General features: G+C 45.2%; 2 long non-coding RNA genes across 4 annotated transcripts in view; one reads left to right on the top strand and one right to left on the bottom strand.

The window, feature by feature from the left end:
* Positions 1–22,049, top strand: part of LOC130156536 (uncharacterized) — a 189,414-nt gene that overhangs the window by 49,357 nt on the left and 118,008 nt on the right. For all 3 annotated transcript variants that reach the window (XR_008824457.1, XR_008824459.1, XR_008824458.1), the window contains exon 2: positions 3,074–3,148. This is a non-coding gene — a long non-coding RNA (uncharacterized LOC130156536). The remainder of the gene's footprint in view (positions 1–3,073; positions 3,149–22,049) is intronic.
* Positions 103–17,312, bottom strand: LOC130156537 (uncharacterized). Its single transcript, XR_008824460.1, has 3 exons — positions 17,221–17,312; positions 17,000–17,105; positions 103–395 (listed from the first exon to the last, which is right to left on the bottom strand). It is a non-coding gene; the product is annotated as an uncharacterized LOC130156537 (long non-coding RNA).

Raw genomic sequence — 22,049 nt, 5'->3', positions numbered from 1 at the left:
AAATAATTCTTTGCCATAATTCCCCCCCGCCTCCCCCCCCACCCCCCCCCCCGAACACTGGAAAGCAGCAGCGACTGCTTTAAGAGATATAGGACCCTATTATTCACATCGAGTTGAAGTTCCTCCTCCTGAAGGAGGTGGGTCTGGAAATGAGCTGCCCCATAAATCAATGGAGAAGTGCAGGCATGAAACTGGAGTCACGCAGCGGTGAGTCTGCTGCTCCTCACGTTCACGGCTGCTTTTTCCTTCTTGCGAGTGGGGGGAGGCTCCTGCCGGAGATTGGTTCAGCCAATGCAACTCCAATCCTGCTCCAGTCTGTTAATATTCCAGATGTTGCTGGGGAAAGATGATGTCCTGATCCTGGTGTTTTAGGAGTAGCTTGTGTTTCTACCTTCCTGAAAGGAGAATGTGAAAAAACAATCAAGTCCCCAGCTGTGTCCAACCCAGCATTCCTAGCTTTAGAAATAGAATTTAAAAGAAAAAAAAAAACCAACACCCTAATATATTCAGAATGCCTGCAAGGAATTTTGGAGCTGGGAAATTGAAATGGTTAATGTTGTCTTGTAAATAAAGCTCATCCTTTAAACAAAAAAAAAAACCCAAAACAAAGTCCTGACCCAGTGAAGCATCACCTCTGATGGCACAAAATAGCTGCAGGGGAAAATGCGCAAAACCAACCCGTCTTCTTTGGAATCGGGCTGTTAGTGTGCGAGGTGTCTTGTAAAACACTCGGTGTAAGGATGAAAGCTGCACAGGAATCCAGAAATAGTACTGCAGAAGATTAAGGAATAGGTGCTTTTGAAAAAGCATTAGTAATTTCCTAATATTCCCTTCTATCGTGCTTTTCTTTTTCTTTTTTTTTTTTTTTTTTTTTTACAGCTCTTAATATAGAGCAGAAGTGGCTACAAGCGAAAAACTAATTCAGAACCTGCAAGAGGAATTGGGTTTGGTCTCTACGAGAGGTTTTTTTAATGTTTCTATTATCGTTATCTTAAATTATTCAAAAGTGTCATTTTGAGCTCATGGTGCAGGCACACGGTTTAATAAAGGCACATGAAGAAGGATCCTCCTTATTTCAAAAGAGGGAAGTGTTGTCCTCACTCCTGCCATCGGTAATGGGAAAGGTCCCCCTGATTCAGCATCATGCCCTCGGGGGGGAGCATGGCAGAGGAGAGGGGCTGATATTTCTGGCCCATCGGGAGAATGTTTTGCAATGATGATAAATTTAGGGATATGCAGGACTGGTTTCCAGGGCAGTTGTAGGGCAAGATAGGAAGGAGCAAACTTTGTTTTCCTCTGATTCCCATGTACTGAATGGCACCGAACCCCCTTTCGAGGTCTGTGCACCGTACGGAGGGTGCAGGGCTTGGGATGGCACGTTGTGCGTTGGCTAATGGTCCAAAGACAGGTCCTGGCCAACGTGGGTTGGAAACTGTTTCTCAACATCTGCATCTGTGCATAAGAAGATAAGGTTAATCAGCCTCTGATTCTCCCTCAAACAGAAGTACTGTGGTTTTTCAACATTTTTAAGTGTGAAAAGAAGAAATCTGCCACCCACGACCAAATGTCAAAATTGAAGGCGTGTGGCTTGATCTCCAAGGTCTTGAGCAGCTCCCATCTGGCTTGGGCAGTCCCACTGCCACCCGCAGCACAGACCACTGGGGTCACTCCTGGCAGGAAGAGATGGAGAGTGTGGGGGGAGAAGGTTTTAGGGTGCCTTTTAGTTTTTGGGGGTTTTTTTTGTTTGTGGTTTGGTTTTGGTGTTTTGTTTGTTTTTTTTGGTGCGGTGGTGGTGTTTTTTTTTTTTAATAAAATTAAATTCACCAGTAATTATAGCTGCAAGAGCGAAGAGGAGAGAGAGGAATTGTGAAATGCATGAATCGAGAAAGAGCTGATTTCAAGTGGCCTATCAGAGAGCTGCTGGTGAAGATCATTTCATCCCAAGAAGCATCGAGGCAGAAGGACTCATAGAATCCAAGAGTGGCAGAGCACTGATGTGAGACAAAAAGCTCCTGGGGAGGGGAGTGAGGAAGAAAGTAGGTTAAAAAAATTATTTACAGTGAATCTCCAGGGGAGATTTTTAATCTTGATAAATCCATCTTTCCATAAATGTTTTGGGAAAGCTCTCAGATATGTTTAAGAAGTCGAGACCAAAGTACTCTAGAGAAAATCGTTTATGTAGCCCTACTGGGTAGTATTCATTTAAAAAAAATCATAATGGGAATACTTTTATTTTTGTAATCATATTTTGTTGATTCAAATCTCTGAATGGAGTCTCTCTGCTTCCATCTGGTTAAACTTTGAGAGCTGTATGTGGTCCATTGAAAAGACATCATCAATTAATTTTATATGGGCAATGTACAAACAAATGCTGAGCACAGTGAGGCTGTCCCTTAGGCTGGTACTGCCACGGGCTCGGTGTCTCAGCTTTCCTTTGGTTGGGACAGGGTTTGTCCTGGTACAAATGACTGTAGGATGTGGGGAGGTGAAGGACAGGGGCTGTTCAGCTTGGAAATCAGCACAGAGGAGAAATAAAAGGCGGTGAGCACCCACTCACAGGGGCAAGCGGCACGTGCTGCTCAGAGAACCCACCTCTGCCCCTTCACTCGACTGCCGTGGGGCTGGGGGAGATTGCCCCGGGCTGTGTGCGTGATTGCCCTGGAAGTTGTGCCAGTGGTACCTGGAAACTCATCTTTTGTTAACTTGGTGATGGTTTAATTGTCCAGTTGGGGAGTAGAAAAATATACTGAGTTTGGTGATAAACTACCCAGGCGAATATGAAATGTCCCAGAGCAGTCCTGGGACCAGCCTCAGCTTTAGATGTGGCGAGTGGTGAGGAAGGAAGGGGCTGGAAGGAGAGGAACGCTTCACGTGAATAGAGATGAGAGTACTGATGTTGTCCAGCAAAAATGAGGATATGTTACAATGAATATTTATTTTTTTAATCTGATCAGTTGTGATACTGTGCGAAAATCAAAATAAACTGTAAAACATATAGAGCTTTTTAGAAGGTATGCTGACATAATTTCTTCTTTTGGTTTGTTCCTACAATTTCTATTTTTTTTTTCTCCAGCCACAAAAAGCCCAGTGAAGCAGTCCCTGTTGCAGAAAAAGAAGCCCCCCCCAGCCCAACCAGCCAAAATCCAAGGTAAGCATCAATTAATTTATTTTTTTTCCTTTATCTTTAAGTTGTCCGTAACTCAGGTTTCTTTAAATGGATTCTAACCTTGGAGTATGACAGTGTTGTATCTGCTGAGCCACAGAGCTGGTGTCTGCACAGAAACATGCGTTTTTTTCATTAGTGATGCAAAAGCAGGGAGATATCCCTGCCCAGGTGTCCCTCTTCAAGGTAAGCACATCACACGGGGTGCAGATCTGATACGACTACTCCTTCCGCACAAAGGCTGCTTAGAAAAGTGTGAAGCATCATCGCTGGTACCATTTCACGCCCGGTGCCTTCAATAAAGCTGAAGGCAGAGCAGGCAGGGAGCTGGAGGTCAAGGGGCAGGCTCGGCTCGATGCATCACACAGCCTCCCTTCAAATCTTACCTGCCTAACCTGCGCCGCTTTTGCAGTGAGGCGGTGTGTAAACCAATCCCCCTCTGCGATTAAAGATGGAAAAATCCCTTCTTTTATGCAATTGTGTCTTTCCTCATCTCTATTTTTGTCATTGGCTGACAGGGTGGGAAGAGAGAAGGAAAGGATGGGGAGGGAAGCACCAGGGAGAGGAAAATTACCGCCAGATCAGGCAATTTAAAGTGAGAAAGGAAGAAAGGGAGGGAGAAGGAGAAAACAGATGCTAATTCCTGCAGCTGCCCCCTGCAAACAGAGTTCAGGCTCCTTTACAGATGCTTGAGCTTGGCGAGTCTGTGTTGGGATCATAAAGCCGAAACCTGGACAGGTTTCTCTTCGACGAGGGCTCATCCCCTGACTTACTTGCAAGGCTGAGCAATGTGCTTGTGAGGGCACAGCGTGCTCATGGTGGCCCGTGCAAGGCTGCTGCACCACTGCGTGTTTGCTCCGAAACTCCTGGGGCAGCAGCCAGATGGGCAGCTGCTACCCCAGACAGTGCTGACACCAACTGCAAACAGAGCTCGGAGGGGAGGAAGGATGGAGTTGTCTGTGCCCAGCCGCCTTCCCCAGCCATGCCGTGCTCCAAGCAGGGAGGCAAAACCAAGGGTGTTAATCTTCTGCTTGCAAACCACGGCGGTGCTGCAGAGATCTTGTGTTTGGTGGTTTCACGCTGAAACTGGAAGGAGGCCCAGTGCTTGTCTTAGATTTATTGATTTAGGAAGTTCTCTAGAGGTTGAGATTTCAGCAAACTTTGGGGTTTGGGCTTGGAAGGGTTGGCTTTTTCAATGAGAACCCAGCTACTGTGCAGCTAGCTGCGAAGTCTTGAATCAGGAAGAATATGTTTTGTTAAATTGTTCTGCAGAACAATGATTTTGGAAAACAAAACAGCAGCAGCAACCAGAAAGAAAACCCCAACAAACAAAGTAATATTTATTTCTGCCATGGCAGCTCTGTGAACTGAAAATGGGATCTTTTGTTTTGCTGGGCTTGTATGCAAAAAGTGATTGTATCCAGTTGCAGACAAAAAATGTGTCTGGGTCTTGGAAGGGGGAAGAGGAGGGTGGGAAGATCTATGTCTGCAGAATCACTGATGCAGGAAGATGCAAGTGCTGTGTTGTGTCTAGTTGCATCATGTGTGAATCCATCAGCGACTTAAAGAAACAGCAAACTCAGTGCATCCTCTTTCTGTGGTTTTTCCATCTGCTCCCTGATCTGCTGGTGATGAATGTTCAGCTTTGCTACCTCCTACCCTCGAGAAGTCCTTTGTGGGAGCTCCTGGTGATTCTTCTTAGCTGAAAAAATATCCAGGAATGTCTGCAAACTTTTGTGAAAAAAAAACCTGTCGAATTGTTACAGCGGCACACTGCACAGTCATTATAAAAGTGAAAAGTAACATTTGTTGATGACTGCCTTAGGGTGTCTTTTAAAAGTTTTGTTGTATCCTGGTTTTACATACCAATAAGATAATTTTGGGTAGAAAAGTAACTGCTCCAGCTTCTCGTTTGGACCTTTGGGTTCATGTGTGGGACTTCAGTCTGTAACATGCTGATTGCGAGGTCGAAGCTACTCTGGAACTGCTGATTGAGGCCAGTCTTAGGAAGAATCGTCCTCCTAAACCCTCATGCACAGCTTAGCATTTTACTCTAAACCAAACTCTTCTCTCTCACGTTGCTCATTGAATCTCGGGAGAGCTGTCTGGCTCCACAAGGAATCTGCCAGCCTGCTACCAGCAAGCTGATATCCACGTCTTGACCTGCTCAGGGACTGACCATTTTCATTTTTAGCCTAGTTTTTCTTGGGAAAGCAGTTCTGTGCCATCCAAAGCAGTGTGTAGGTGTCTCTGTCTAACAGTTTCCATAATATTTTTTAAGCCTGTCAGCTAATTTCTGCCAGTTTTGACAGAGGTAGAAGTCTCAATGATATTTAATCCCTACAAGTTTTCATGCATGGGCAGTGGGGGAGAGGGGAGAGCCCCCATCACTGCTCCCCTCGAAGGGATGGGAACTGCACGGTTTATCCCTCTGCTAGACATCAGAAACCCCACCTCAGTTCTCTACCTCAGCAGTAGGTGTTTTGAAAAATCAAGCAGAAACACAACTAGTTGATTTATTTGCTTGCTTACCCACCGAAGGATCTGTCATCTAAACAAGCAATGCCCACCAGCACGACGTTTCTGGGGAGCTTTGGCTCGGTTGTGTGCGGGGCTGGCATCAGTGTAGGGGGGCTGGCCAGTGCATGGTAGGAGCTGGGTCAGAAAGCAGGATGCTTCACGTTCTGCTTGTCCTAGGACCTCCTTTCCCAGGCAATACAACGTCTTCATTTGTATTGGTTACAAAACCCTTTTTTTAATTGACATCTGAAATACAGCCTTAATTATTGTGGGTGGTTTCAGTGTTAGTTGCATTGGTACCACATTGAATTTGGTTGTTGTACAGGAACACCTCTGATTTCACTGACCCGTAGTGAGAGCAGGGATAATGCTTGGCACAGCAGAACCCCCCCGGGACATTTGCTCTGTAGCAATTGCAGGAATAGCACGTTAAAGTGAAACAACGCCATTGCACCAATGTTAGGCCAGCTTGTACCACTGGACTTTATGCTAATGCCTGCACAGAGAATTACTTGGATAAGACAAGAAAGAAGCTGAAAAACTGTTCACCGCTACCACAGAGATCCTATAGGGGTTACACATCGACTCCATTGTGCTATCATTTGTGCACACGAGTATATTACTATAGAAGGACTGTTGTATTAGCAAAGGCTATCCTCAATGGTGGTAATTTGGTTTTGTCATGGTAATACAATGCCAATACACTGCAGACACAAAAGTGAGTTCTGCATGGCTTGGCAAAGAGATTTTCACATGGCTGCTGGTTTCATGAGTCCATTGGTTTCTCAATGTTCCTAAACAGGAATGGGTCAATGGTAATTTTTAGGAAGGCAGATGCCCCTTGCTGAGCTTGTCTGACTATAAAGTGCTACACTAGACATGCAACGTACATAGCATCCTCAGCCCCTCTGTCTAACTTGCAGACTGTTAAAACTGCACAGCAGGAATGAGGACTCTTTTAATCCACTGAATTTGCTGTTTAGCATGACCTGAATAATCTGGTAGGGCTAACGTGATCTTCAGCACTAGCACTCAACTGCCTGTTCCTCTCTTTGAAGCTGCAGGATATCAAAAATATCTGACTGGCTTGGACTGAAGAAAGTCACTTGGATAGTGTCTGTGTGTAATTTGTTTTTCAATGACGTTGTTCCAGGCCCTGCTCTTCTCGATGCCAGTCAGTCTGTTTCTGTGTGAACTTTCTAGATAGGATCTCTTCGATCATGCTACTTCTTCTGTTGACCACAGCTGCCTGTTCATCGTTACTCCCTTTATGTTTTCTCTTTGGTAAGAAATGAAAAGCAGAGGAGGACAGAGCTGGTGCAGGAAAGTTAAAAATGTGTCAGTAATTGCCTAGCAGGAGGGCAGACTCTTTCCTCCAGATGGCCGGATACATGAAGGTAGAGCCTAGATTGGTGTAAATTGCCATAGATGAGAAACTATTCTTATTTATTCAAATTTATAGCAGCTATATGGGTGTTTAAATCCTTGCCCTTGTTCAGCAGCACCATGACCACCAGCAGTACAGAACCAGTGGGATGATGGATATGAAGAACTGGACCAAAATGTCTTTTCCCATGGCTGCTGGTCTTGGTGGCCAATGTTTGGTGACATCTTTCCACATGCAGTAACTGGCTGAGTGTGTGCATTCCTGCTCTCCAATCCGCCTTTAAAGAAATAATCATGTGGGAAAGGAGGTATAATTTTGGGAAGGGTCTCCTGTTACTTCCAGAGCTTTATCGCTTTGTCTGACTTATTATCTACCCTCTCCTTTCTATCACTAATGTTAAGAGCTTCTCTGGGGTTATGAGAAAAGGATGTTGATAAGGCAAACTTTCAAACCTAGCATCCTTAAGAGGGCATCCAAATGCTGCACTGTACAAAGGAATTGAAATTAGCTCTAAATGCAGTCAGCTTTACCTGCTTTATGGAAAAGAGAAATATATTTTTAAAGGATATGTTTCATGTAATCATGCTGGGTTTATCAAGTGCAGAAAAATGTCTCCTAACAATACCCAGGAAGATTACAATTGTCAATCAGAGCAGAGGTCCTGTTCTTGTCTCTTTGCCTCACTCCCCTGCCATTCTGCTTTTCCTGGGCACAGCAGCACTGAACAAGGCAAAGAATGTAAAGAACTATTTAACCACCAAAAGACGGTGCCAGCCAAGCATGGCACTGAATTTCAGCTCCTAAACATGCCAATAATGAAGGGAGAAACTCGCACAAAAGCAAAAGTAGAAGCCATCCTGTGTGGTCCTGTGAATGGTACACACTCTCCTTGGGCTTCTCGACAGCGCGAGGGCTGCTGCAAAGTGGGCAAAGCCCTTCTTGAAGCTCGAAGGGCTCCTGGAGCTTTTCGGCTCATTGCAGGATCCTCAGAAACCCTCAGCATCATCCTCCCCTTGGCACGGCAGGGTCGATAAAATCAGATCAAGGCTTAGCATTTCTAAACAAAAGGGAGTGGTTAAATGGGCTTTTAAACACTGGAACCTGTCCAGCTTGTTGGGAGGCAAAGCCTGGAGAGGCGGGGGTGAGGAGAAAGCACAAGGTGCCAAGCAGGGAGTAGAGTGGCACTTGTGAGCAAAGTTGTTGGAAAGTCATTTTGTTGCTTGTGTTGTGCAGCGTGTGTGTGCGTGTGTGCGCAGAACAGATTGGCAGACGCCTGTGCCCACGAAGGCGGGCTGGGGGCTGGGGGGAGCTGCTTTGGAAAGGTGCCAGTTGTTCTATGGGCTTTCTGCCATCAGGATTTTTTTTATTTCCCCCCCCCCCCCTTCCCTTTCTCCCCATCCCAGCCCCCAAACACATGAACAGGCTGGCAGGAAGAGCATGTTGAAAAGGATCTGACAGTTTGAACAACACTCGATGACTTAGTTTGTTTTCCCTGACTTTGCGCCAGCAAGCAGGTCTATGGATGAAAGACTTTATTAGGCTTTTAAAGCCACTGACACAGGTCTTTCTTTGACCTGAGGTACTTGAGAAGAAATGAAAACAACGTGTAACTTTCATGGAGTTGAAAGACTGCCCAAATCGAAGAATACGGTTTACAAGGGATCCAAAGTATCACAAAACGTTTCCCAGGGTGAAGCGTGGCGGAGCAGGGGGGGGGGGGGGGGGGGAGCCCGTCCTGGGCAGAGGGAGAAGACATTCAGTCGCTGCTCATGATGAGGAGGAAAGCTGATCCAGCTAATTAGGATATTACAAGATGATCGCATCCAGCAGAAGGTGCCATAACTAGTCATCAGCTTTCTGGGTGTCCAAGGTAGGGAAGTGATGGAAATCAACACTTATTACTAGGAGCCCATAGGCATGCAGGTGGTCCCAGCGCTGCCCGGGCACCAGCACGGGGCTGTGTGCTCAACGCTGCAGCTTCTGCACCACCTGGCTCTGCTCAGACCTGGCGGGAGAGCTGTGGAAGAAAAGCCATGCACTGTTAGCAGTGGTAGCATCCACAAGGAAAATGTAGGACAGTCGGAGCCTCCTCCTCCTGCAGTAATGCTGGAGAGTCTTAAAAGGGTCAGAGCTGGTTCCAGTTATTACCTAAATTATCCCCTCTTTAATCCTCAGGGGTAGAGGGAGAATTTCTCATTAACTTTCTGTATGCCTGCTTTGCTCCTCAAGGAGCTCGGCTGAGGGATTTTAACAAGAAAACCAAGAATTAGGCTTTGCTTATAAAAAATCAAAATAAACAAGCCCCTTGGTGAGGAAAGAGAAAGCATCAAAGAAAGTGCAGGTGCCAAAGAAGTAATGGTGCAATGGATGCTACAAGTAAGTGTGTGAAGGAGCCCCCACTTGGAAGAGTAATAGAAAAAGGGTGATTCATCCTTTTTTCTTTCTAAAGCCTCATAGAAGGAAAAAGACAGCAGGCCAGGTTTGTAGAACTGAAATAGTTTCTCAAAACTGGAGACTAGAAGACTGAGAAACAAGTAATATGGATGCTGGTGTATCAGTCTTGGAAAAGAATCATTGAAACTGCATCTATTTAAGCCTCAGTGGGTTGGGGAAGGAGTTTTCATGGTTATAAGCCATGACTGAGAGTTTTTCTGGAGCTGGCTACAGGCCTGATCCTTCCTCAGACTGAAAATAAAATGCTGCAGCCAGTGGAGCCCATGACTCTGTCCAGCGGCTCAGTGAGGGGCCAGAGTTGTCACATGAGGATATCTTCTAGGAAGACTCCAGTGAAGAGCTGCTTTTTTCATGCAGGGCTCAGAATACCTTCTACTCTCTTAAAACCTTGTTCTGTTGGTAGCACAGGGGAACAAGGACGTTGGCGAGGCTCTGTTCAGCTGTCATTGAGGTGAACATGACAACAGCCACCTTTGCACAGAGCCACCGCTACCTTCGGTCCCTTTAGCACAGCTTTGCTCTCTCTAGCAGAGTTGCTCTCCAGTTTGCTCATAGGCAGGACTTCCAGGAGGTTGGCATGGAGCTGCAGCTCGGTGGAAGTGCCGGGTGGTGCCTACTGGCCTGCAACGCGCAGCCAGGGTGCTTGGCTCTGCATGGCATCTCCACTGTGCTCGCAAACGGGGCGTCTGCGTAGACGCGCCTCACCGGAGGGTCTGGTGGCCCGCTGAAGTCTGTGCCCCTGTGGAAGCAACATGTGAACCATCTCTCCAAAAGTTTGATGTTCACAGTGAACTTGTGAACAGGAAGCCTGGAGGAGGCTGACTCGAACAGAGAATTTGCTCCCATCCCTTTTGTTTCAGGTCCCAGCACCGCCTTTGTGTGCACGTGTGCAGGAGTGCAAGGACGTGTCTGTGTTTCTTGTTTCCTTTCTATAGGACTGAATGTTCTCAGCGATCATGTTATTGTATGTGTCTGATGAGCCATATGGAAGCTGCGAGGCTTAAGGGGTGTTTTGGGAATATAATGCCAGGAACTGATAATCTCAGCAGCTCTTCCTTCTTATTATCGCATTGCTTTTGCTGCCATACACACTTAAAGCTATTTACGCCCCTTCCCCAAGAAGCTGGTATTTTCCCACCACAGTCCTCATTCTCTGTGGGGTAGAAAGGCTTTGGGAAGTGCCGTCTGAGGCTCATTGTGACTCGGTAACACTTTGCAGAGCCTGTGCTGTTGTCAGGCTGCCTGCAAAGGGTTTGTAGCACGAAATAACTCAACCCCTCTCATCGGAAAGATTCCGTTTCTGCAGTACTATTAGGCAGACAAAAGGTGAATTAGCCCCACTCTGTGAAACAGCCCTGACACGGGGTGGTGCTGCTCTGTCACCAGCATTATTTTGCAAACTGGTTTTCTACGGTCTTTGATTCCAACAAGGCAACTTGCAAAATGCACAAAGGATCAGGTTGTATCTCCTAGTGCTGGCCGGCGTTTCCCTCCTGTGGGACATCGGCAGCTGCTGCTTTCTCTCTTTCCACACCTTTGCTTCTCCTGACCTCCTTCCAGAAAACCCACTGGCAGTTGTTTAACAGTTTCAGTAGCTAGTCGGGCAGTGGGCACTATTCCATACTGTGTGTTTTTCTCCTCCTGTGTTCGAAGAGCCTGTTCTTCCCCTGCACCTGTGGAGCTTGTTAATCTCTGCAGAAGATTCAGTTCTTTGACTGCAATCCAAGCCTGCACCATCTGAAGCAAGCTGCATCCTCCTGCCCTCTGAATGATCCTGATCTTATCTTTTGCTCTGGCTCAGCCCTGCACAAGCAAGGATGGCTGGCAAAACTGGGCTTGGATCACGTAAGAGGGGTGGACAGTTTGAAAAATTATAATCTTCCTTGCAGTGCATCTGGTGCCCAAGACAAGACGCTTGACCTGGGGGTGAAGCTGGGGCTCCACGTACCTCCTCTCCTCCCCGCCATGGACATGACCCGTTAGCGTGGCTGTACTGGAGAGCCTCAAAGTACCGAGGATTGTGATCCCTCGTGTGACTGATGAAGTCGTCAGTTACCACAGGGATAACAGCTCTGTCTCCTCCATGGGTCCTTATCGACGCGGAGGCGTACAGCCCCAATGTTTGACCGGGACATCTCAATGGGGCAGCTCTTTCCAAGGGATGGGCTGTTCAACGCCCACCACAGCCTCAGTTCAGGAGGTTCAGGATCATTTCTGTTTATCAGTTGACTTTTTCATGCAAAGGGCAGGAAGTGCAAGACCTACGCTAAAGTTTTGCTTCCCCTTGAGTGGGTGAATGCAATTTAACTAACTGGAAAGACTTTAGTTGCCACCCGGTTCTTGCAGCACTGGGGGGAGTGTCTAACCTGGGTTAAGTGCTCTTTGAATACTTTCAGCCCCTTGAGTTTTCTTAACCCCTGTGATATATTTTGTGTTCCTCACAGCCTCTGTGTGCTGTGTTGGGGATAAATGCCAGGCAGTTTTAGCATTATGCATGTTACGCACCCAGCTCAGCCCTCTATGGGCTGTTCATTTCCATATGAAACATTTCTTTAAATAGCAGCAATCTCAGGGGCTGATTTTGTTGTCCTTGCTGTGGCTGATCTCAGTCAGAGCACCCTTCTGAACATCCTGACTTACTGTTTATTTCTGGTGATCTTTGTGGCTCCATCTTTGCTTCTTACCCATCCATTTTTCATACCAGGAGCCCTACTCTACAGTCTGGTCCCAGACCTCTGCCATGTTCCTGCCGGCGACACGTGTCTCTGAGCAAGGATCTTGCTCTAGCAATAAAACCCTAGTCTTTGCAATCTGTCCCCAGATCTGTTCCCCAAATCTCCAAAGGAGTGAAGGGGCACCTGCATCACTTTTTTTGGCTGCCCTGGAGGGAAGGGGAAGTAAAGCCCCATTCCAGTGCCCAAGGTGGTGGGGAGCCCCACGGGATGCCCAGGCACACCCGTGCCTTCCCCGAGCCAGCCTGCATGGGAGGACAACCTTGGCCAGGCAGCCTCTGTATGCTGGAAACCAAACCCTGCTGATGGAGAGGACCAAGTGTAGCAACAGGCAGGGAAATAGAACGATTTCAAAAGCAACACGTAGCCCCTCCAAAGCAAGAAAGACAAGCCAGTGAAGTGGATATTTTATTTGAGCACTTCTTGGTGTTTCTAAGAGGATTGGCTTTAAATAAAAAGGTTTGTAAACAAGTTTTCTTTTTCAGTACATCCTTTTGAACGTATATCTTTTTTGATAATGAAACTGCTTTGTGCATGTCCCCCTGTTTCGATTTCCTTTTAAATTTAAATTTGCTTTATAGGAAATAAATGCACCTGATTATTTCCAAATAGCTTTTCTGTTAGTCCTTGCAAAGTTGTCCACAGACATACATATATTTTTCCCCCCCGGTTTTTCTTCTTTTACCCAAATATGTGCACTGATCTTCTGTGTTCTTTTAATGTCTTCCAGGAGAATTCCATTCCCCACATCAAGTCTTCCTAAATTGTCTCTTTAATCCCCAGGTTTTTAGTGCTTGGCAATGCTACTTATTCTGAAGTGCCGTGATGGGAAGGTGCAGGGTTTTTTTTCCCCCTCATTAGCTGCTTTTAACATTCACCTCCTTTGTTTGTGTATCTTCTTTAGATTCCCTTCCCTTTGTGGGCAGGGCTTTGCTCTTCTGAGGTGTTAATAAGCCTCTGGCAGAGACGACATCTGTGGCAGAGGACATTAAGTTCTGAAAAACATACTTCTTGTGTTATGGGGCCCTTACCTCATCTGAGCAGCAACTACAGCTTTTAAAGAGCAAGGACAAAGGAAACACTGGCTTAGGGCTGCTTCATGGTGGGTGTTTTTTTTTATGCATCAAGACTCTAGCTCAAAGTGTTTGTATGGGAGAAGGGGGGGAAGAGACTGCCGAGGGGAGGAACATTAGAGGAAAACTTGTGAAGGGGAAAGGAAAAAGAGAAGAGGCTATTTAAAAATACTGTGCATTGCTTAAACCAACACCTAGTGAAGGATAAAGGCTTTACAGTGTATATACGTGATCCATCCATCTGTTCATGCCTTTTATCCAATCCTATAGTCATGGGTATCATAAGAAGGAATAAGAGCAGTTAAAGCCTCCCCATCACAGGCATGTCAGATGTTCCACACTGAACAAGATCAAACCAGGGATTTGCAGCCTGTGGGATGCAAAGAGATGTCATGGAGGGATAAGTGCTCTTCCCTTCCTATATCAACAAATGGGAGGGGATCGTTTTTAGCAGGACAGAGAGGAGAACGCTGGCATCACCCACACGAGGGGATGTTAATAGCTGGAATACCACCTTGCTGCTACCAGGTGTAACTCTCTAGAAAGTTGCAAAGTGAGTACGTCAAAACCTTGTGCCTCCTCCTTTAACCTTATATCCTGATCTGACCTATCTGCTAAACATTTTGGGGCAAAAAGAGGGCTGGTGTTAATTCAGACTTTAGGTGTTTGCACTCCAAAATAATTTTGAATTGGAATCAAAGAAAACTGTTTTCTCTCCTCCTCCCATTCCATCCTCCTTTAAATTTTCTGTGATTTACCTGGGAACATTATTTTTGCAATATTTTCATTAATTTCACGTTGTTCCACAGGATGTTGTAGTGGAAACACAACAGTACGCTTTCTGGTCTGTGAAACTCAGTCTGACAGGACACACTAGCTGACATATTCCAGTCTATTTTAAATGAAGGTATCAATTAGTTCGCTGCTAGCTGAGCTCCTTCTTGGCTATCGGATGGTTCTGTTGCAGTGTTTTCATAGTTGTTGGTATCTTGAAAGCTGAATAAAGCAAAAAGGTTCCTTGCACAAGCTGCAGATCTTGATCTTTCCACCTCCAGTGGTAAGTGCATGGAAGAGAAGTCCTTGCCACAAGCTGGGGGCCTGACTGATGGCAGCTACGTCATTGTGCCTGAGCCATGTCGTGCCTGTGCCGTTACACAGCTCTCGGCAGCAGTGGGGGGCTTGGACCATGCTGCCTCGATGCTGCTTCTTCACTTCATCAAAATCCCTCTCCTGCCCCGACCCACCGCGTGGGACCAACCTGGCAGACCCGAGTGTGTGTCCTTAAGCAGCAAATGCCCTTTGCCTGGGGGCTGCTGTTGTCTCCCCAAGGACACCTTTCCTGAAGTATCTGCTCTCGACTGCTGAAAGGCATCCAAACCCCTGTGTGAAAACTGAAATGAAAAACTGGCTGGCACATGTTTTCACGGTGGAACTAGGTGACTTCTGTGCCTGCAGATTGACGGTATCGCTGCTGCTGGCATGACAAGTCTCTGCGTGTTGTAACCCTGGCACCAATCAGTGCCACGGATGTGAGCTAGCCTCCTCTTTCATTACTCTCAGTAGCTCCTTCCCTTCCCTGCTTAGGAAAAAGAGCTATTTATGGACCTGGACAAGGTGACCTCCATATGGCAGATTCTGCCACTCACCGTGGGGACTCGAGCTAGGCACATGCTCCTCGGGCAAGGCAGAGAGACACGCTCAAGCGGTGGCCACATACAAATGTATGTTGCTTTCAAAGCAGCAGAAAAGGTGGTTTTTTTTTAAAGAAAGAGATAGTAAGAAAATAAAAATAAAGACTCAGAAAGCAAAGGCTTCTGACTTCCCCATGCATCTAAGGAAAAAAATGCATTTCTGCAGATTGCATGTTTGTAATATTCTGAACTTTCATCTGGAATATTATGAAAAGAAATATTACAAATACCCATCTATGTATTCCCCAGAAGTAGAGAATTTAATTCCTGTGCAAGGATAGCTGTCTTTCTCCCTGTAGCATCATTCCCTGCTTTGTTCGTGCTCTGGGGAACGGCACAAAAGCAGTCTTCATTGGGCAAAGCTGTGCCTATGTAAGCAAGCTGACCCAAATTTATAAAGAAAAGGAGAGGATGAGAAGGGTGAGGAAGGAAGAGCATGAAAGATGCAGAATGCCTGGGATGCGGAGAGGTGCTGTGCTGGGGAGCGGCTGTGCTGCTCAGCCAGGCTCACACAGGTCGCACGAGGCTGCGCTTCTGCATTCGATCCATTTAATTTGATCAGGCATCAGTGGAGTTACACAGTGACCAAAGTTAGAGGAGAGGAGCTCTGTTCCCTGCGGTTTCAGACCAGTAAAAGTGTGGATTACCACCGTCCTTTGCATGCTATGAGCTAGAAAGCATAGTCGAGCCCAAGTGCCACCGTCTCCATACCAAATTCTGCTGTTAGACCTGCGTGGTGCAGCCCTATTGGTATAAATAGATTTATACAGGTTTAGCCACTAGCTAGTTTTTGTTGGGGTTTGTGTGTGTTTGGTTTTTTTTTTTTCCCAAGCGCATCTAAATAACTGTCAGTATTGCAGTAACAAAATTGCAATTTTAGTGAAGAATCGCTCTTAATTATATGAGAGCACAGATTCCCTTGCAGCTCTGCAGCCCTAATTTCTAGTGGCAGGACCCAGACATCCCCTGGGCTGCGGTATTTTCTGTGAAACCCTCTGGGTGTAGTAGTAGGCTTTCAACAGAGGCATTACGTGCTGAAAGATTCTAGTTGCACAAAATGGCTTTAAAACAGAGATATGTGATCTGTAAGGCGAAGAAGAGCATATCCTGCCCCGTGTACCATTGCCTCCCATCGGATTTCCTCAAGGCAATGCAATTCTTCATACACAGCTTCCCAAGTGAAAAGTGCTGTTTGGGTTGTTGCAGGACATATGCAACATACAGAAATGCAGCATCTGATCTTGCTATTTGTGGCAATTTATATTTGGAACTGCTTGAATAATTCATGGCAGATCTTAACTATTTCTTTTTATGTGATACTTATTCAAAGGTAATTTTTCTCATTATCTGACTCTGTTTGCTGGTACGTTTTTGATATACAGTAATAGGTGTAAACTAGTAAGAATTACTTCCTTTTAATGCTGAACAAGGAACTTTATTGCAATGAGCAAAACAGTTGCAGCTCAACAGTGTCTGTTTTATTGGACATCTGAAGAGATTGCGTTCTAACATCTTCTCTCTCCCTTTCTGCTCAGCTCCTCACTAGTATGCTCGTCAAAAGTAGGTATCGTGCTCATAAATCCCTTCTTAGGCAGTGATGAAAGCAAACACAATGGATATGTGTTTCGCAGCCGGCAGCAATCCGTGGGTATAGACAGGCACAGAGTTTCACAAGAGGCATACATTATGAGTATTTAAGAGTTTGTTTTAAAGAATATGTTAAAATCTTTCTGTTGACGCTTAAGTTAATATTCTGGCTGTGTTTACAGATCTGAATATCTTATTGCAAATGTGATGGGGTGTCTTAGGATGGTAGTTCAGCTCTCTTTGTGCAGATGCATGCGAAAATCCACGTTTCACTAATCGCAACCATCATTCTGCTCTCTGCCCGATTACATTTCTGCTAGTCAGGTCTCGCTTCCAGGAGTGCCCACCCCGTGCTAGCTTCGGTAAAACAGCAAACAAGGCAGAGTCCCTACCTGGGGGGGCTGCAATCACTGTGCTTTTTCGGCCTCCGAATGCAGATTCTAGATGCTTCATTAGAGCCACATTTGGAAACTGTTCTCTAGGGACACAATCCAATGTCTATTGAAAGGAGGAAAACAAAAACCTCCCATTGACATCAATTTTAGTAGGCTTTGGATCAGCCCTTAAATGTTTTCCTATTCAGCATGTTTTTGTTTTCCTTTTTTTGCATTACCTTTTTTTCTCCCTCTCTGTCTTTCCCTCATCCCTCCTCTTTCAAAATCAAAGTCACCAGGTCGGAATGTGATTCTGCTCTCCAGGCTGGGCAGATTCGCACTGTAGTGGGAATTTCTCATAGAGTACAAATATATCTGGAGGACGTTAGCTGTCCTGTGTGACCTGCTGGCTGTTACTTGCTTACATAATTTATTTTAGGGTTGTTTGGTTGGATTTTTTTTCATCGGGATTTATATCTAAAAGCACCTCTCCTAAGCTCTAGATGCTTGCTAACCCTGCCCGGCAGCCTGCCAGTTCCAACCAGCCAAAAATATATCACCTTACTTGGCTTGTGGACATTTTTGTATCTTTAAAAGTTAATCCAGCTCTAAGATGGATTAATAATGGAACATCCCTTTAACCAAAGGCACGTAAGGTCATGGCAGAGCTACATGAGTATTCCAGAGTGGTAACCACAGAAATAATTTTTTTTTGTCCTATATAGGACCTGATATGATGTATTTTAGCAGTATTTTTCTTGCTGGACTAAAGGAGGAGCAAAGGAGTGTGAACAGGGCTAGCCTGAAGGAAGAACAGGCACTCTGAGGGTCAGTGGTGTTGTGGGATGTTGGCTGAGCAAGTACCTAAAGGGAAGACGAGAGACGAGAAAAACATTCTCAGCCTTTTGGTGGGGGAGAGTCGGAGGGCGAGATGAACTCATCGCACAGGTTACAGAGAGGCAGGCTGGCACAAGGACGCCTTTTGCAATGCTGGACTGACAGCAAGCACTCTCAAGCTACGCTGGTGTGGTTTGTGTCATCACCAGGGTACTTTGACGAGCTGGGTCCCCCTGTCGCCCTGCTGCCTGTCATTTGCTGGGCAGCGCTATATAATGCACTGCTGAGTTCACTGGCTGCACACCCTTGGAGCAGCAAGGTGCTTCTCCCTGTTACCCCTTAAATAAAGAAGACACACAGAGGTCTTCCGATACTCTCCTCCTACCACTTTCAGTCCAGAACCTTTAAAAAATTAAAGAAAAAGTAAATGGAAAGCCTGGGTTTTGCTTCCACGTGGGGCTGGTTCTATCACTGGGTGCTTGGCTGAAGCCAGTTGAATTCCCCAGGGCTTGGAAGCGATGTGAGAGCAGCATTGGGCCTTTTGACCCCTGAAAATTGGTGGCAGAAAGGTGGTGTTTTGGTACTGGAGCAGTGTCCTGGTGAAGCATGTGTTGGGGTTGGATCCAGCAGTACAGGCGTTAAACCACAGCGAGCCCAGGCTGCTGCTCCTGAAGGCAAAAAGAAATTTAGGCAGCTTGAAGTCTGTGGTTTGGGGGCTGTTATTTTTCTCTTGAAAGATCATTCTCTTCCCTTTCGTCTCTTGAAGCCCAGAAATCAATGCTTTTAAAAGATCCCCGATGGATAGGTTTCTGAAGTGTTCTCTTTATTGTCTGTTTTAGTGCTTTTTCCCCCCATTTCTCCTGCTCTCTGACAAGAGCTGCTGGGGTGGGGGTGGGGGGGGGGGGGTCGGGGGGGCATGACACACTGCATCTCATCAGTAAGGGACATGGGGCAAAGCATCATGGCTCCAGTCTGAGCATGTTCACTGGGTGGGAGATATATTACATATGTGTGTGTGTGTGTGTGTGTAATGGTCCGAGGTTAAGGGCTGCATCCAGCCCCGAGGCAGCGGGTGCTTTAGGGATCCAGGTGGATGGGGGATTTCACCTGAACAGGCAGATGTAAATCAGAACTTGGTTAGCCTTACTCTTCAGAGAACAAGACTGACTGAGCCTTGCTTTCTTCACGCAAAGCCATTTCATTCATTCCTTCTGAGTCTTCCTGGCAGAGCCTTCAGCTGTTTGGTGCTTTAATAAGGCTATAAAGAGGAAATAATATAACAGAAACAGGCTGTAAATTTCTTATAGAGGGGGATTTGACCTTTTCTTTGCAATGCTTCCAGGAGCCAAGAGAGCGGCAGCTAGCTGAGGGGTCCAGCTGGGCACCCCGACTCCATCAACCCTCAGACCCTGCACTTCCATAGGTCAGACACTTCAAATCATCAGAGTACAAGCTTGGATTTGAGCATAAAATACCTTATAGCTTGGACTGTTCTGAGGGAATCGGGCTTGAAATGCATGTAGGAGACATATTCATCTATTTAAATGTACATACACATAGTTATTGCTGCTGAAGCATGTTTATTGAACATCTCGGCATGTTTATCAATGATGGATGAATCATTGATATTTTTAATACCAGTTCCCCAAAATACTAAACCAAATGTGTTAGGCAGCAAGATCACGAACGTAGCCACGCAGAGATCTCCGAACCAGGCCAAATGCTTATTTCTTTACCTATAAAAACCCATGTTATAAGATACATTAGCTGTAAATTTTTAACAGATGGGGCTATAACAAGCTGTTAGAGAGCATCTCCTCTGCTGTGGGGATGCACTGCTGAAATAATGCCACGTGGCTGTCTGAGCCCTAACAAAACTGAGACGAGCTGGAGGAGGAGGCTGTCATCTGTCTAGGTGTTGATGTCCTGCTCGTCAGAGAGAGATCTAGTCAAGCAGTTGACCCCTTGTTAAACTCACTCAGCTTTTTTGCATATTTACGGAGGCATGAGTGCCTTGACGAGAGTTTCCTCTTGTTAAACAGGCGCCTTTGCTGTCCTGAACATTTCACAAGTGATTTGGAGATGGTCTAGAGAGCGCGGCAGCGCAGGAGAGATGTTCAGTCAGGCCACATGCATCTGTGAGGCATTACAGGGTCTGTTCTGTGCAGGGTTTTCTCTCTCCACCTTTTCTGATGATGGAGACCTGTGGAAAGCAGGTGAGACTGTATACGAGCCGTGACTGTGGCTGTTTGAGTTTTGCTTTGCATGCACATGCAGACCTGGCAGCGTGTGTGCAGTTGCGGGAATGTATATAAGCAGCAAAATGTACACAAACATATACAGCTACAATTTTATATTTGTATAATGAGCAAACCTATTTAAAGAGAAGGAGAATTGAGGAGTAGCTCATTTTCCCAGAGAAGGAGGTTGATCTACAACTTTTCAACACGACAAAGTAATTAATAAACATTAGAACTGCTTTTATACAGAGGTGGCATATTTCATTAACCCTGTGTAACCCCTCGAAACATTTCTACTACTCCTTGTGATTTAGGAATGCATTCCCATCTACGTTGCATTTGAGAAGATGATAAATGTTTTTTCTTGGTTTTAGAACATACATTGGCTTTAATCTTGTGTCATTGTCCCCCATCCCAAACAAACTGGAGGTCTTCTGAAGCCTTGTAAACCATTGCTCTGTAATCCCATAATGAAAAGCAGGATTATCTCCAGTGTAACACATGCAGGACACATCTTTGCATGATGCTCATGCTGGGCTTCTTACCTGGATGGCGGTCTCAGCTGCCCCATAGGACGGATACCGAGTCTTTCCTGGGTCCCTGCAGCATCCTCACCTCATGTGAGCTCCCTGTCCTCTGCCGTGGTGGACTCCAGGGTTTCAGTCTACCATTTTATCAGGCAGTTTGCCCTCAGACTGAGTAAGGATCAGGAGAAAATTAAAATGCTCACTAAAATCAATTAACAAAATCAAAAAAGAAAAATTTTTGTTAAAAAAAAATTAACGAAGAGTTTTTTTCACCAAATGCATGAGACTACCATCCACAAGTCATTGCATCCATGTGTATCATGCGTATCACCCATGCATCATTCTTTAAAGGTGAGGATTTAATATTTAAAGCTCAGCCCCAACTGCTGGGTTTGGGCTCGGTTGCAGCAGTGGGTTGAACTTCCTCGCCGGCGCAGAAGTGGCAGGCCTGGAAACGGGCCCCCTGGGCGACTTGTGAATTATTCAGGTGTCTCAAAATCACACGAGGGAATTTTTTTTTTTTTTTAAATAACACCTAATCAGCCCTTGGCACACAATGCCAGAAGAGTTTAATGAGATTCTAAAAAGAGCCATCTCTAAACAGCTGTGGGTTGAGCTTATGTGTGTAAAATACATAATTTTGTGTATGGGTGTGTTAATGTGTATATACAAACACACAAACGGACTAAAATAGTTGGGGAAAGTATTCTCATGAATGCTTTAAGGAAAAGGGGATTCAAATGAATTCGGTATGGCCTAGCTGATATGCTTTTTTTAAAGTGATCTTCTGAATCTTCAAGATGTCCTTGTTTATTTTCTTTGATTGTGCTTTGATTTAAAATTCTAGGCCCATTAAATGCCATAAAAAGAAACATTTACATAATTTACAAGCTCTTTATATCAACATTTTAATAAAAGAACACACCTTTAAATCAAATCACAGAGGCATATGACATCTTTGAAGGAGAAACTTATATTCCCAAACACAATAAACATTCTTCTATTACTATGTTAATTTGGAAAACAGGTCATGGGAAATTAAATTGCTTAAAATAGGTCACCAATTATAACTCTGCATTCTATTAAAGCAAATGCATCTCTGAAATCTTTATTAGTTTATTTTAATTAAAGGCAGAAAAATATTCAGTGTTAAATTATTGCCATTTGTATGTTTTACAATGATACGGACACACATTTATTATGCAGTGTAAAATGCTGCACATCTTTTTCATTATGATGCCTGTATTGTTCTTAGATACTTTACCCGTAAAGTAAGTCTATAGTAATGTTGTGTTTTAAACATAAAAGGATGGGAGCCCAAACAAAGCAACAGTGCAAATTTAGTTTGACAATTTGTAAAAAGAAACGGAAAGGTGAATGTTGTCTGTGTTTGAAAATAGTTATTGACCTCCTCAAAATTGTTGTAGCGTAGGAAAGGCCCCAATTCCATTTGTGTCAGCTGTT

Source organism: Falco biarmicus, chromosome 10, assembly GCF_023638135.1.
Source record: "Falco biarmicus isolate bFalBia1 chromosome 10, bFalBia1.pri, whole genome shotgun sequence".
In the NCBI taxonomy this organism is placed as follows: Eukaryota; Metazoa; Chordata; class Aves; order Falconiformes; family Falconidae; genus Falco; species Falco biarmicus.
The sequence above is the reverse complement of the archived record's forward strand: the minus strand, read 5'-3'. Positions and strand labels throughout refer to the sequence as shown.